General features: G+C 36.8%; 1 pseudogene; it reads left to right on the top strand.

The window, feature by feature from the left end:
- Nucleotides 1-5,493: 5,493 nt before the first annotated feature.
- Nucleotides 5,494-11,291, top strand: LOC100375935 (uncharacterized; annotated as a pseudogene).
- Nucleotides 11,292-13,813: the final 2,522 nt, after the last annotated feature.

Raw genomic sequence — 13,813 nt, 5'->3', positions numbered from 1 at the left:
TAATATCGATGACAAATATGTGCTACGTGTGTCTTTGGGTAAGGAGGCTAATATGTTAATCGGGAGATGTTTTGATATTTTTAGCAATCACATATATAAGTGATAGCTAGGCATTGTTTTAAGATGCAGCTACGAGTTGAATAATGTCGCTAATTTTTCAATATGGCTAGTAGCACGTTCTTTTACCCAAATTCGCATTTTTTCTACCGATTGGGTATGTTATCAAAAATAATCATAACTCTATTAGAGCTGAAATTTATATACTCTTAACCCAGAATTATCTCCTTATTCTGTTTATTCATTATTAGAGACAAAATTGTGATTTTTACGCAACGAGAACCTTTTATACTATACTGCATTTGTTCATATGCTCATTGCCATATTGGCATGCTTCATGACAGTAATGAATATACATGAATATTCAGTGTTTAATGCGCTTTCAGATGCAAACAAATATGAATACCGTTAATAGCAGCACATCGTTGACTGCTTTTGCATCATCACGGAACCACTCAGCAACCAATTCGTGCACGTCTCCCAGGACATGTGACATACAGCCAAATATTGCGATTGAAGTGAGAACATTATTTTCACTCTACCTAAACAGTTCACCACCTCATAAATTAATTGAGTAAACATTTTGTCAATATTGTAAAAGAATTGGTTAAGAGAGTGCGCCCTGCATCTGTAGTTTGGGTAGCTTATTTCCCATCATCATCTGCACTCGGCCATCAATGAGTTTTTTTTTCTCCCAATCCTACCACTTTTTCTGTTTATTGATCTTTTTTTCAACATGTTTCTCTTGTATTTAGTTAATACTGGGTTCTGTTTGCCGATAAAGACACGATTGATGCTAAGATGCCGTAGTGTCTTATTAACGATTCATAGTTGTATTGATTAAAGGTGAATGAAGACTATACCGAGTAAGATAAACAGTCAATAAATCCGAGGGAAACTGAATTTTCAACAACATATATCTGTGTTCATATATAGCACCACGGACGTTGCTCCGCGTCGTTTTCAATGTGCGTCCCATGCCACGTATAACATTGTTTGTTTACGCGTAATTTGAACGTGCACTGCGACTGTGACACGTTAAACATTTTACAAAATATTGCTGATTGTATTTCGAATCTAGTACAAGATGGTGCGGGCAATTATAGACTGTCACGTAGATCAACTCAAGTATCGTAGAGGACGCTCTAACAACTTACGACACAACACGTGTGTCACTATTTCTACTTATGTAATGATTAATATTTTTTTTTTATTTTATATTATTTTTACGTTAACCACATATATAAATACATAAACTTATCCCATAAAAAGAGTACAATTACTACACAAAAAAACATGGAAACGAGATAATTATAATTAATAGTTACTACGTTTCCTGTTGGGTTGTGATACGAAACAGATAACGATGTTCTATTCGTATTTGTTTAGTTATTGAATTGTTATGTTTTGTGGTTGTTTGCTACAAGCACGTCTAGCTAACGAGGTATTGATGGGATTTACAATAAATCGTTGCTTCGCGACGCTGCAACGGCTTAGTGTAGGATTCCATCATTAATCTCATCGTTATTCGATAATTGAGAGAAAGAAACATCATGAGTCCACGTGTCGCTATCAACTACAGTATTTGACATATGCATACATCGAAGTTAATTAGTACACGGTTGTCTAAATACATAAAAAGCTGTTATTCCTACGTTGCAAAGTAAGCATTCAAAGTAACTCGTTATACAAAAAATGAAAGCCCAAAGATCTGGGCAACACCATAGCAGATCTCGTTTAACTCTCGCAAACTGCACTAACCAATCAGAGAAGACTGTATATAAAACCGAGATTGGGCATTTGTTCTCATATTAGCATATTAAAGTTCATGGGCACTTGGGAGTGATTTTTTTTTTTTGCTTTTTATTATCGAAATAGTCTTGGCTATAGACTGTTAAAATTCGCCACACTGTGAATAGTGGAACATACTCAAAATACGATTCAAAAATATAGAAAACAAGTACAAACATTATCTCTTTTGAAAGCTTAGCAAGATTTAGCAAGGCTGTACATAAATATTCAAAAAGAAACATGGTGAAAAAAAAGTAATGACGGGATCTCCATATTCTGCACTATATTTAACTTTTTAGAAAACGATAATAGGTTTGAATTTGGAACTGTTACAGTCATTTTCATTATGAGCATTAGCAAACTTCTGACTGAGTGAATGGTTATTAGCCATTATCTCCTCTTGTGTTTTTCAATTTACCAGGGAAGTTCAAATCTAAATAGCTCTCACAATTCTTGAAACTTTCACACAACGTTTATCAGTTTATTAATAAATGGGAGCCCGGAAGTATATATACTAATATTTGTTGTATGTTTTGTTTTCATGTTACAATGTTGTCATGCAGGATGTCTGCCGTATATTCAATCCCGTTCAGTATTCCACACTTCGAATGTCATTGTCCCGAGAATGCAGAGCTTTAAAAATGAGCCCAGGCGTCCTTTGTTCGTGGAGACGTCAACAAAATAGTGTTAAAAAACTGTGGGAGCCAATTAATTTTTAATCTCTCTGACCAACCAGGAAACACGAACGGAGATAATGCCCGTTTTTATGAAAGTGACGTTAATCGTCCACAAATATTGCATCATGACGACATGCCTAAATTCATCATACTGTCATGAATTAGTTTTCGCGTATCTGTTGTCCGACTTAGTTAGCTGGTTACTAGTGAATGGCTGTGTTATATCTGTCATCATTTAGGCTTATGCGAGGTCCTGAACGGAACTTGACTAAGTGATTTGGAAATAATTACGACATACCCGTCGCCATCCGGACCGCTATTTCTGACAGTGTAGTATTTGCAGTTATTAATATAGTGAACGATAGATCAAAAGATATGACGTGTCCAGTACTTAGTGTGATTGGCTATGTGCAAATTGAATATGTGAAGGTTACGCCTTGTGTCTTTAAAATTCTTTGTAATTGGTTAAGTTTTGATACGTATTAAACGATCTAAGTCTTTGGTCCCAGAGAGAGCTCCACGAGGCGAGAGAGTGTTGGTCAGTCCGGGACAGAGTCTCCGACGAGGCAGTTACCTTGAGGCGTTCTCGATGTTGCTAAAGACTAGCTATTGAAATGTATTTCGTTGTGTGCGTCTATTTGACTGTAAAGCTTTAGTGACTTTCCCAGTTCGGTACCTCAAGAGACGTGACATAGAGACAGATGCGAATTTCCCCATGATAATACACCAACGCTAGCTGGTGTTTAATCATCATCAATCGTCAGGACACTTGTTTCGCTGATTGCAGATTTCCGATTATCTGTAATTAGCAAAACGAACCGTTTATTAATTAAATCTCGTTATTTTCGGCTAATATTTTATGAAGTTATTTACACGACTGAAAGGTGAATACCCTGGCCAAGTTTTGTCCGAAAATTGTGAATACTGTACGTGTAGGACACTTGTTTCGCTGTAATTAGCGAAATGAGCCATTTACTAATTAAAATATTTTCGGCAAATATTTTGTAAATATTGTGCCTATAAAACCCATTTTCTCTGATTACAGTATATTATCTATTATGTTTGCCATCCAATTTCGTTTCTTCGATTACAATAAGTCGCGTCGTGTTATCAATTCCACTGAGGAAGGGGCACAATGGATAACGTAAAGCCGTTGAGATATTCATGCAGTTATATAAACATAGCAATCGCCATTGGGTGGGTTGAGTCTAAATTTACCTTCCCTCAAACCTTTAAAAAATACTTTGTATGACGCAGTTTTTCGCGATCTCCGGTGAAATGGACCATGCGAAGTTAGACAGCCAGGTTGAAATGGACCGTAACATTTTGCTACACATCGGCTTTTCGCAGTTTTTACTACTCAATCGAAAAAATCGAAATGGAAGGGGAACTACTGTTCAACTACACACTAGACGAGTCGATAGAAATTAAACGAACCCTGACTTCTGGAAATACCTCATTCATAGATCGTCTTAGTACCAGAGGTCGCCGAGCACGGCCATACAAGCGACATCGCTACCGGAGCAAGCTAACTGGCAAGGGAGTTTCCGATTTTTCCGCGGTGTTTAAAAACACCATCTCGTTTGCCGATTTTTCTATAACTGCCAGGGTATTTTTTTTATTTTTAAATAACCGAGCATTTTACGTTTGTGTATTTTGCCATTGAAAAGTTAGTTATTGATGACAGCACAGCAATGGTGTTTATCCATAAAAAATGATTGCATCGCAATGCTATCAGCATGGTGGTCATTACAGCGTAACGAAAAATGTATACTTCAATGCCTCTGAAGAAAAAAAATGCATAACAAATTAAATTATTTAACAGTATACCACTGGGAGGCTAGAGTAGAATTTGTCGAGATAAGGGTGAAAAAGTTTACTTATCATTTAGAACTACTAGTATATGTTTTTTATTCCGCTTGCATGCTGGAAGCGTCTACGTCTTGTCTGTTTTTTTGTAGTTTGCGAGACTAGTTGGTAGCGCTTGAGGTAAGCTAAACAGGGTCCAGGACAGGAAGTCGCACATCGCCGCACCATAACGGAGGCCAACAACTCATTTACATATAACATCAACAGTGACTTGTCAATCAAAGAGCAACGTAGACAAACTTTCGGGATTTTTTTAATCACATACGCGTGCCTGGTTTCCCTATATTTTAAAATCGATGAGTATGTTCCATTATAGACAATGCTCCGAAATTTTAACACTATCTAGCCAAGACTGTCTGGATAAGAAAAAGCAAAAAAAAAAAAAAAAAAATTCACTCCGAGTGCCCACGAACATGCACCTATACCTTAAACCGACATGTAGACTATAAATGGAACTCTAAACAATTGGGATTAGTTCGTTACGCGTCCTGCTGTTGTACACAGCTCCGGTAATTGTTCAGTAAATTGCGTTTTTCGGTGTACTTTCGGCCACTATGTCGTACCAAAAATGCATAGGTGTGACTATGAATACAAGGCCTACTTTGATTGGTTGACTAACCTAGCTTTTTGAGATCCCACGATCGAGATTTTTTTATGGAGAATCTTAGGGATTCGCAGTCAAAATTAAAAAAATATATAATTAAGGAAAAATATGACTAAAATAAAAAAAGAACAATTAAAAAAAAAAGAAGAAGGAAAGCTCAATAAATTTGAAAATTTAGTGAATTAAAACGAATATGAAGACCTAGATCATGTGTCGTATTTTCATCTACGCATGCGCTAAACAAAAACATACATGTGACATATAATGCCACGATATGATCAGTCATTAGTACATGCTATCATTATTTGCATATCACTCGGATGTTGCGTATTGTTACAAGAAGATAAGCAGTACCTCAACAGAACATCGTAATGGAAAAAATGGACGTATTAAGAAATTTGCGTAAGTTCATCTATATACTTTTCCTATTATAAAACTAGAATCAATTAACTTTCTATGGACGTAGTAACCACACACAATAGTGTTGATTGAACTATGCTTTTCGTGTTAATTCGTGTTCATGTCATTAACACCACTCGAGCGTATTATTTTATTTTACAAGTAAACTGGAAAGCAAATCGTGGACAAGAACAGAATGTGGTGACGGTTTTCCAGCCAGGCAGCGATTCAGGCTCATCGAAATCTAGTTACGGTTCAATGAGCAACATAGGATCTTCTATTCGCGATGAACTTGAAGGAAATGAAAAGGGTTTATGTAGAGCAACTAATCTCACCCAAACGGGAAAAAGGAAACTCACCATGAAGATGTTGACTTTGACTTTATTACCGATTTGCGTGTTAACTGTGTTGGCTTTGTCCGATCTAACCAAGGTAACGTTCATATTTTCTCAAAGTAAAATTACACACAAAAACCTTTTCATTTCCAACTGCAGTAAGACATGTTTTTTCATTTATTTGCGATAATCACAATTTTATATGAGCAACTCCGACTTAATTTTCATACCTTCTCCAAAGTTGTTTATTTCTGATAACCAGTGTCAAGAATTTAATAAAATTCACCGTACACTGTATTCAAGAAAGTAATTTTTTAAAGCCCCCCACAGGACGATACACAATGTCTCGTGTTTGTCGCCTTTTCAATACCTCGCACATTAGGTGCTTTATCCGATTTAAAAGACTAAATTAAAACACTATATTTATAATTTACGTTTTTAATTAGTATAATTTTTACAGATCAATTCTGAGATTTAATCGTCATTTATTTGTCATTTTCTGTTTTAATTATAATCATCATGATGACGCTTCATATTCTCTTCGTTAAAGCGACACTGTCGTTAAATCTGCGCACGTGCGTATTTTATTGTTTTTTTGGTTGGTCATTACCAATATCACGAACATAAACACAGCAAAACAAAGACATATCTCGCGGTCGTAACTAATAGATTATCGTCAAAAAAACGTTATCTAAGTCTAATGTATGAGCTTTTAAGTAAGTGAGAATTGCCTTTTAGTAGATCTCTAAAAACTAGTCGCTATACCAATATGCTAACATTTGTTGCTTTCCTATGCACATGCGCAGTTGCGACGACGTCACCGCTCTAAATTGAGCATTCTATAAAAGGTGTAAAACATTTTTTTGTACGAGACTCTTGTAATCGTTTTCTACCTGCCATTTCGAATACACATGTACTAAAATTATAACAGGTGGGCTCGATACTCAAGAACTGTATCTTGTTCGGATTCTGATTGGTCGGTATGTTTTTTACGACAAGTTGATTGGTGTTCAGTTTGGTCACGTGGACGATATCGTAATTCATCAGAATTAGCAGGAAATCTAGCAGGAGCTCGATCTGTATGTTTGAAGTCAGTCTACGTATTTCGGCTTCGGAATTCGAATTTCCTTTCAGTAAGGCGAGATTATTGCAGAAAAGTTGAATTTCTGCATCCAATATTTCTACGGAAGGTCAGAAAATGCAGTGGGGTGGATACGTACCAAAAACCGTCTCTATTATGTAGCGTGTGGTCTATTGGGAAATTTGAGGTTGACTGAATGGTATGACCTAAGTATTTTAGACAAAACAATTCCGACAATTTTTCACAAGTTTGTAAATTCTTGACGGCAGTATGCATATTGTTGATCTAGGTTGCAACCTCCAGAACAGACTGAGCCTGAGCAGCTACCGTGACAAAGTGGCACCATTAATCTCGATATAATTCTCGGCCTCTCCTACGCCGATTTCTTGCCAATGCAACTTGCAAATGTGTTGGACGACGAATCGAAAAGTCAATCACAGAAATCTTACCGTAACTCAATATTCGTTCAGAAATATTTCCGTTGGAGATTACGTCCAATACAATGGAAGGGAAAGTAAAAATGCAAAACATAATGATAATCAGCGCAACATAAGAAAACAAACACATCTTGAAGCTACATTAAAATCGTGTGAACGCGGAACCTCATTATGGATATCATAGAATAGTCTGCTTTATAAATGTTGCGCCCGGCCATGTTTGAATAAATACATTCTTTATATAGATTTGAAGTGGAAACTCCGAACTGTGGTTTTATATAAACCTTGCATTGTGTTGCTGAAGCTGAAACTCGAATTTGCTTTGATCTTGACAGTAGAGGATTTTCCCGTGATTTTATAGACTGGCCTTTTGATAGAAAAACTTATTTAGGATGGACAATTATTTAGTTGCCAAGGTAACATGCTAACAATCGGAGTAAACGCCAAATTATGGCACAGCATTTCATACAGCCCAACATGAAATTACATTATCCGCTATGACGAGAAGGAAACATAGTCTTCCACTCTTTTGCTCAAGCAAAAAATCAGAGCGACGAAACGGCCACGGAAAACGTGAGAAATAAAACCCTCTTGCAGTTAGGTAACGATTAATAAATCCCGGGAAAAGCGCCACCTGTGGTAGATTATTTCGATCGGCAAACTGCGTACAGAGAAGGTTAATTGCTCGTTATTTCGCGTAGAAATGTAATCGCGCGAAGAGCAGGGAAAAAGTACAAATGTATTCGCATAGACGAAATATATTTCGTTGGGTGCGAGAAAGCAACAAGACGGCCATTGTGACAGATTCACCGCTACTTGGAGTGTTTCCGTCGTATAGTAATCGCAAACTGGGTCAAAATAATGAGTCCATTGAAGCCATATCCGTAGATCAATTCAGCTAACGAGGTCGAGATAATGAGCTTCCAAATATGATTCAATTCTGTATAGGCTTTCGTCAACAACAATTGACAACAGTTCTTTCTATAATTGGGATGTAATAGGAAGTAGAATATCTGTTTTTTCTCTCACCTTGTAGACTATCTACCTCAGCGTGGATGCTGCTCAGATATGGCATAATGTACGATTCAGTGGCTAAGTGGGCGACCTCATACACAGCCTCCAGATTGAGCGTGACATGACGGCGTTGTATATTCAGTCAAAGGAACAGGCTCTTCCGGGACCCGAAAGAAAAATCTTTCTAATCAATACATACCCGGCAACGGATGCCATATTGGAAAGTCTGACTGACTGGCCGTCTTATGGGACGAGGGCGTATCAACATTTTCAAAACATAGAAGCCTTCAAGTCTTTCCTGTTCGAATATCGTATGACACTAGATGTTAACAACCCCACAATACATGAGGTTTGTGTTAAGCATTGAGACAGAGATGAAAACCACTGCCGCAATATCCCTCATTCCACATTTTAATATTTCGGCGGTAAATGATCTTAAAAGTGTGTGAATATTTACAGCAAATGCGACAACCCCAGTCGTCCATAGCTGTGAATATGTGTTAGTAGGTTATGATGACTCGGTTTACCATGATCTAATTGCCAATTGTTACGTCTTTGAATATTTATAACACAAATACATATTCTTCCGTCCGTGCAATGCTCTCGCTTAACTGCAGACACGGGGATTTAACTTTTTTTTATTTTTATGCATTTGCGATATCAATGTCACAAACTTGCAAATTGTGGACTTTTTTTAAATACAACTTATTTATTAATATTTATTGCATTCACGTATTGCGCATCGCTGATTTATAACTTCCCACTTATCAGGTGATCTATTTCTACACGGACGCAATTCACATACTCAGCGACTGGTTGTACGAAGCAGTTGGTAAATTCAGCGGTCAATGGTTATGGGAGACATTGGTCGCTTACCAGCTCCTGGTTGTTGGCATGGAACAAATCGGAATTGAGAGAACATTGGGGGCAGTGTTTTATACTCAGGGAGGATTTCATCGACGACAGGACTATCTCTGGTGTATAGAAAAATGTCAGGTATTCTTGATACTAAGGCACAACACAGTACAATTTAACCCAAAGCAACACAACACAACCCAGTCCAACACATTGCAACACAGTCTGACCCAACCCAACTCAACGCAGTCTACCCCAACTGTATCTTGAATCCAAGATTCATTTTTTTTGAATAGGAAAATCTGGGGGATAATCAGCGGACTAGTTAAGCTGTATAATTATACGGTTCGTTTCTAAAGAGTGAACAGCAGTGCAATATGATTGATGGCGGCTATAGCCAAAGTTCACCGATGATGGCGCAACACATCACGTCACAGTACAGCACAGCACAGCAAAGCTCAGAGTACAATACAATATATTTTGATATAACTTTTGATATATTTATTATATTGGTAGGTGGGGGAGCGGAACATTTGGGCGTCACAGAAGTACTCCCCTTTAGTTGGTGAAAATTTAGAATACAAGGTACAACAATTAGAATACGATTTTCGAAGCACGATTGGGCAATTGAGAAGGCCAATTCAGCTGAACCAATCGAGAGAACCATCGTGGCAGGAGGGTAACTGGTGGTTTAATAATATGACAATTTACATCGACACTTTAAAGGACAGCCAGCGTCGTATGACCGAAATAATAGTCTATAAACTGGAAGAACTGATAAACCAAGACAATTCAAAACTTGGTGTTCGCATCGGTATCATGGCCGTGGTCTTGATAATGTGCGGCGTTATCATCAAAGCGGTGGAATATTCAAAACTATGCTCTAACTTTAGCCAAACAAACCAAGGCGCTGAACAAAGAACGAAAACGTGTCGATTCTATTCTTTACTCCTTGATGCCAAAGACTATTGCTCGGCAGTTGATGGAGAACAAAAATGTCACTGCCGAATCTTTCTCAGAAGCGACCATTTTTTCTCGGATATTGTCGATTTCACTCGTATTTGTTCGGATAGTTCTCCGATGCAGGTTGTAGAACTGCTGAATCATGTGTATACAACCTTTGACCGACGAATTGATCTCTATGACGTGTACAAAGTAGAAACTATTGGCGATGCGTATATGGTTGTGTCAGGTGAGGGCGCTGTTTACCCAAGTTAATACTTGAAGCTGATTGGACATTGTCAGAACATTGCAGCTTGAATTGCCTTTTATTTGTTCATTCTCATTTTCATCAATGACATTGTTGTTTTATTTATACAGGAATTCCTAAACCTAATGGTAACCGGCATGCAAGTGAGATAGCTATTATGGCATTGGATATGGTGACCTTCGGAGAAAGTTTGGTAATTCCCCACAAGCCAGGAACGAAGATGACTTTACGCATTGGAATCCATACTGGACCAGTTGCAGCTGGGATCGTCGGTACCAAGATGCCTCGCTACTGCTTATTTGCTTATTTGGCGACTCAGTGAGAATTGCTTCAAGAATGGAGGCTACCGGTCTGCGTAAGTAGATGTCGTCTTTATGGCAGTACATGATACTGGTATACAGATGATTCAACAATCACTGAGATAGGAGTGATATTCTCGGTGCGTAGTGGTGACAACATGTGAACCAACCTAAGATATTTTTTTTTTTCATTTTGCAGCAAATCGTATTCAGTTGAGTGAGCATACCTTCGATATTTTGAAAGACATCGAGTTTTTGGTTATAAAACAGAGAGGAGACATTGTTATTAAGGTATAATGACAAATCTAAGTAACTATCACAAACACGCACATCGACGTCTCCTCATTGGTTACATACACTGATAGCAATGTCCGCCTATTGGTTGAATATCACATACACTAACACCAGTGCCCAGTCGACGGCATATCACACGCCCTGAAAACTATGCTGCGCAAATAGTTGAATATTATACATTCACTATGTGTAATCTATCGGTGGATATATTGCTAGTGCCATGGTCTCGTATTAATTGAGTCTGAAATTACAATCATTTGCTTACAGGGCAAAGTCAGAATGTCCACCTATTGGTTACTGGAGCGGCGTGGTAAAGGTTTCACAAAAGACGTTCAAGAACAGCTGAATTTGAATATACCAGAGATTTGAAACCAGCAACCTCGCAAGATTTCATATAGTCACGCGTGGCTTGGTATAGACTTTTTGAAATGTACTATACAACATAGGTTATGCATATATAGTTTTTGTTTGCATATGTTTTTATTGTTCATGTGAAATCGTAGCGAAATTCTATGACTATTATAATATTATATTCAATTTGTTCCACCCTGCATTTGTTAATTTCCAGCGTGGGCTATTCCAATAACAAGATAATTAGCTTTCATTATATACACTCATACAGTTGTATGCAAAACATTCTTTACGTCCCCCCCCCCCTTGTCCACGTCGGTTTAGAATAGTAGTTGCCAATATATATCTTTCGTAACAAAAAAAATATCTTTCTAATAATAAAAGTGGCATAATCATAGAAGGTAGTTCAGGGCGTGAAACGAATCAAATTGGGAAAACGCACGCTTGCGACGTATAAACGGTGACATAAGTATAAACACATTATTATACATCTGTAAGCGTAACGTAAGTTACAGCGTGGCGTAATTTTGCGGTATTTTACGGGATATTTTCATCCCACCATATAAAGAAATGGGAATTCCAAGTCCAATATTCATTTTCAATTAGTTTATTTGAAAAGTAGTGCTAGAGCAGTAGGTGATAGACCCCTTTTTTGAACGCCATAATCTTTTCCTTCAAATGTTGTTGGTATATGCCCAAGACGAGTAGCGTAAGGCACACGGGATACAATTAATGAGGTCGTGGCAGGCGGTCGATCGAAAAAAAAACTACGGTATCGTGGGAAAAATATTTATAGAACGGATTTATTTTCTTTGTAAAAAAGATCAAATTAAATTAGTGTCAATTAACAGATTATGGTATCATAGGAAAATATGTTTTATTTATTTACATATCAGGGTTATCGTAAATTGTATCTTTATAACAAATCACAGTAATGAATATTCATCATATAACTGTCAGTGTGATATTAATAAATGTGTTCTGTGTAATGGCTACCAATGTGTTCTGACGTTTCTAACAATGGTCGATCAAAAATACCATGGGATGGATATTTCTAAAGCCGATGATTGGTTTGGGAGTTCACGTGACGTCGTTTGTATCGATAGAATTGCTTTGTCCGACGCGTAAATATATTGTTTGACGGAATAGTTTTGTGCCAGGAATGTGATTCTTTTGTTGAATTTAATATTCCCTCTATAAAATTAATATGTTGGCCTACGAAAATTATGACCAGATACATATACGTTTGTATAAGTATAAGTATAAGGAAAATTATTTAAAAACCGATCTTGATATATATTTGTGTGACACCGAAAACTCCAAACAGACTCTCCTGTAAATGTGTTTGTAACAACTACTCTGTGTTAAAGAATTTTCCAAATCCTTTTGTATGTAATTTACATACAAAATAATAAATAATTTTCATGTCGAATTTCCATACCATATTAGGCTATTTTCGCTCACGTAATATTATTAAAATGTATTTGTGTGTCGTATATATACTTTAAATGTATCTGTCATTGGCATAATTACGTTTCTTTGAAAATTGATTCCATCGAATGTATGTCCCGTTCTGTCACTTAAATCAAGCTGCTTTACGAGCAATATATATCAGTCTGTAACTTTCTTCTACAGAAATGATATAGTGAGTTGATTGTAAACCGAATTTCACAGATCACGAATTTCGATGTTGTATTTGTCTCATTTATCTGCTTCCGTTAACAAAACTGTGTGATGTACCATCACCTCAGTCAACCGAATACGTCGTTCTGGTTGATCGAGGGCGTGTCTTTAATTATGCAAGCTGCGGTAAAATGCACCATATACAACGGTTTCGCATGTTAAGATATGTGACCCAAACGTGACACAATTGGTGTCAAATATATAGCGTATTGAAAGATATTACGATCCTTGTGTGTTTAAAAAGAGATCAATGGAAAACATTTAACTTTTAGAATTACATTTATTAACTTGGAATTTTCGCCATCCCTCAAAATGCAATCGTGCATACGGCGCATGTATTTCTATAAATTGTGTTATTTTGATAATATTTCTATTGGATTGCACAGACTCAGCAGTGACTACTTCAGCTTGGGATAATGTTAAAAATAATCAATGCAGAATGCGTAAGATGTTGTGAATTATCCATGTTAGTTGTTGTCACATACAAGTTCTATATGAAACCATTATTTAACAGTTTAACCAAAATTACACAATGTTTAACATGTTTTCTGCATCTTTTCATTTTACCTAAAACACAGCAATACAACAAGGAATACAACAACAAATTACATATTTGATTATATTTATTGATTTTGTAATATCATGTATCACAATAATAAAAGATGTTTAAGCTAACTCAGTATAATTACAGCCGTTGTCTATAATATACAATGTATTCTACCAGGTGAACAATCCATGATGGCTGGTGTCGACGTTTACTTCTAATTCATTCTATTCATTTCATATATCCGAGAGACCAACTCGTTTGTCCATTGCGTTCCCAGTTTTACCTTCATCCTGTTTCTTTATCGCATAAT

This window comes from Saccoglossus kowalevskii, chromosome 12, assembly GCF_978046115.1.
Source record: "Saccoglossus kowalevskii chromosome 12, keSacKowa6.1, whole genome shotgun sequence".
Taxonomy (NCBI): domain Eukaryota; kingdom Metazoa; phylum Hemichordata; class Enteropneusta; family Harrimaniidae; genus Saccoglossus; species Saccoglossus kowalevskii.
The sequence above is the reverse complement of the archived record's forward strand: the minus strand, read 5'-3'. Positions and strand labels throughout refer to the sequence as shown.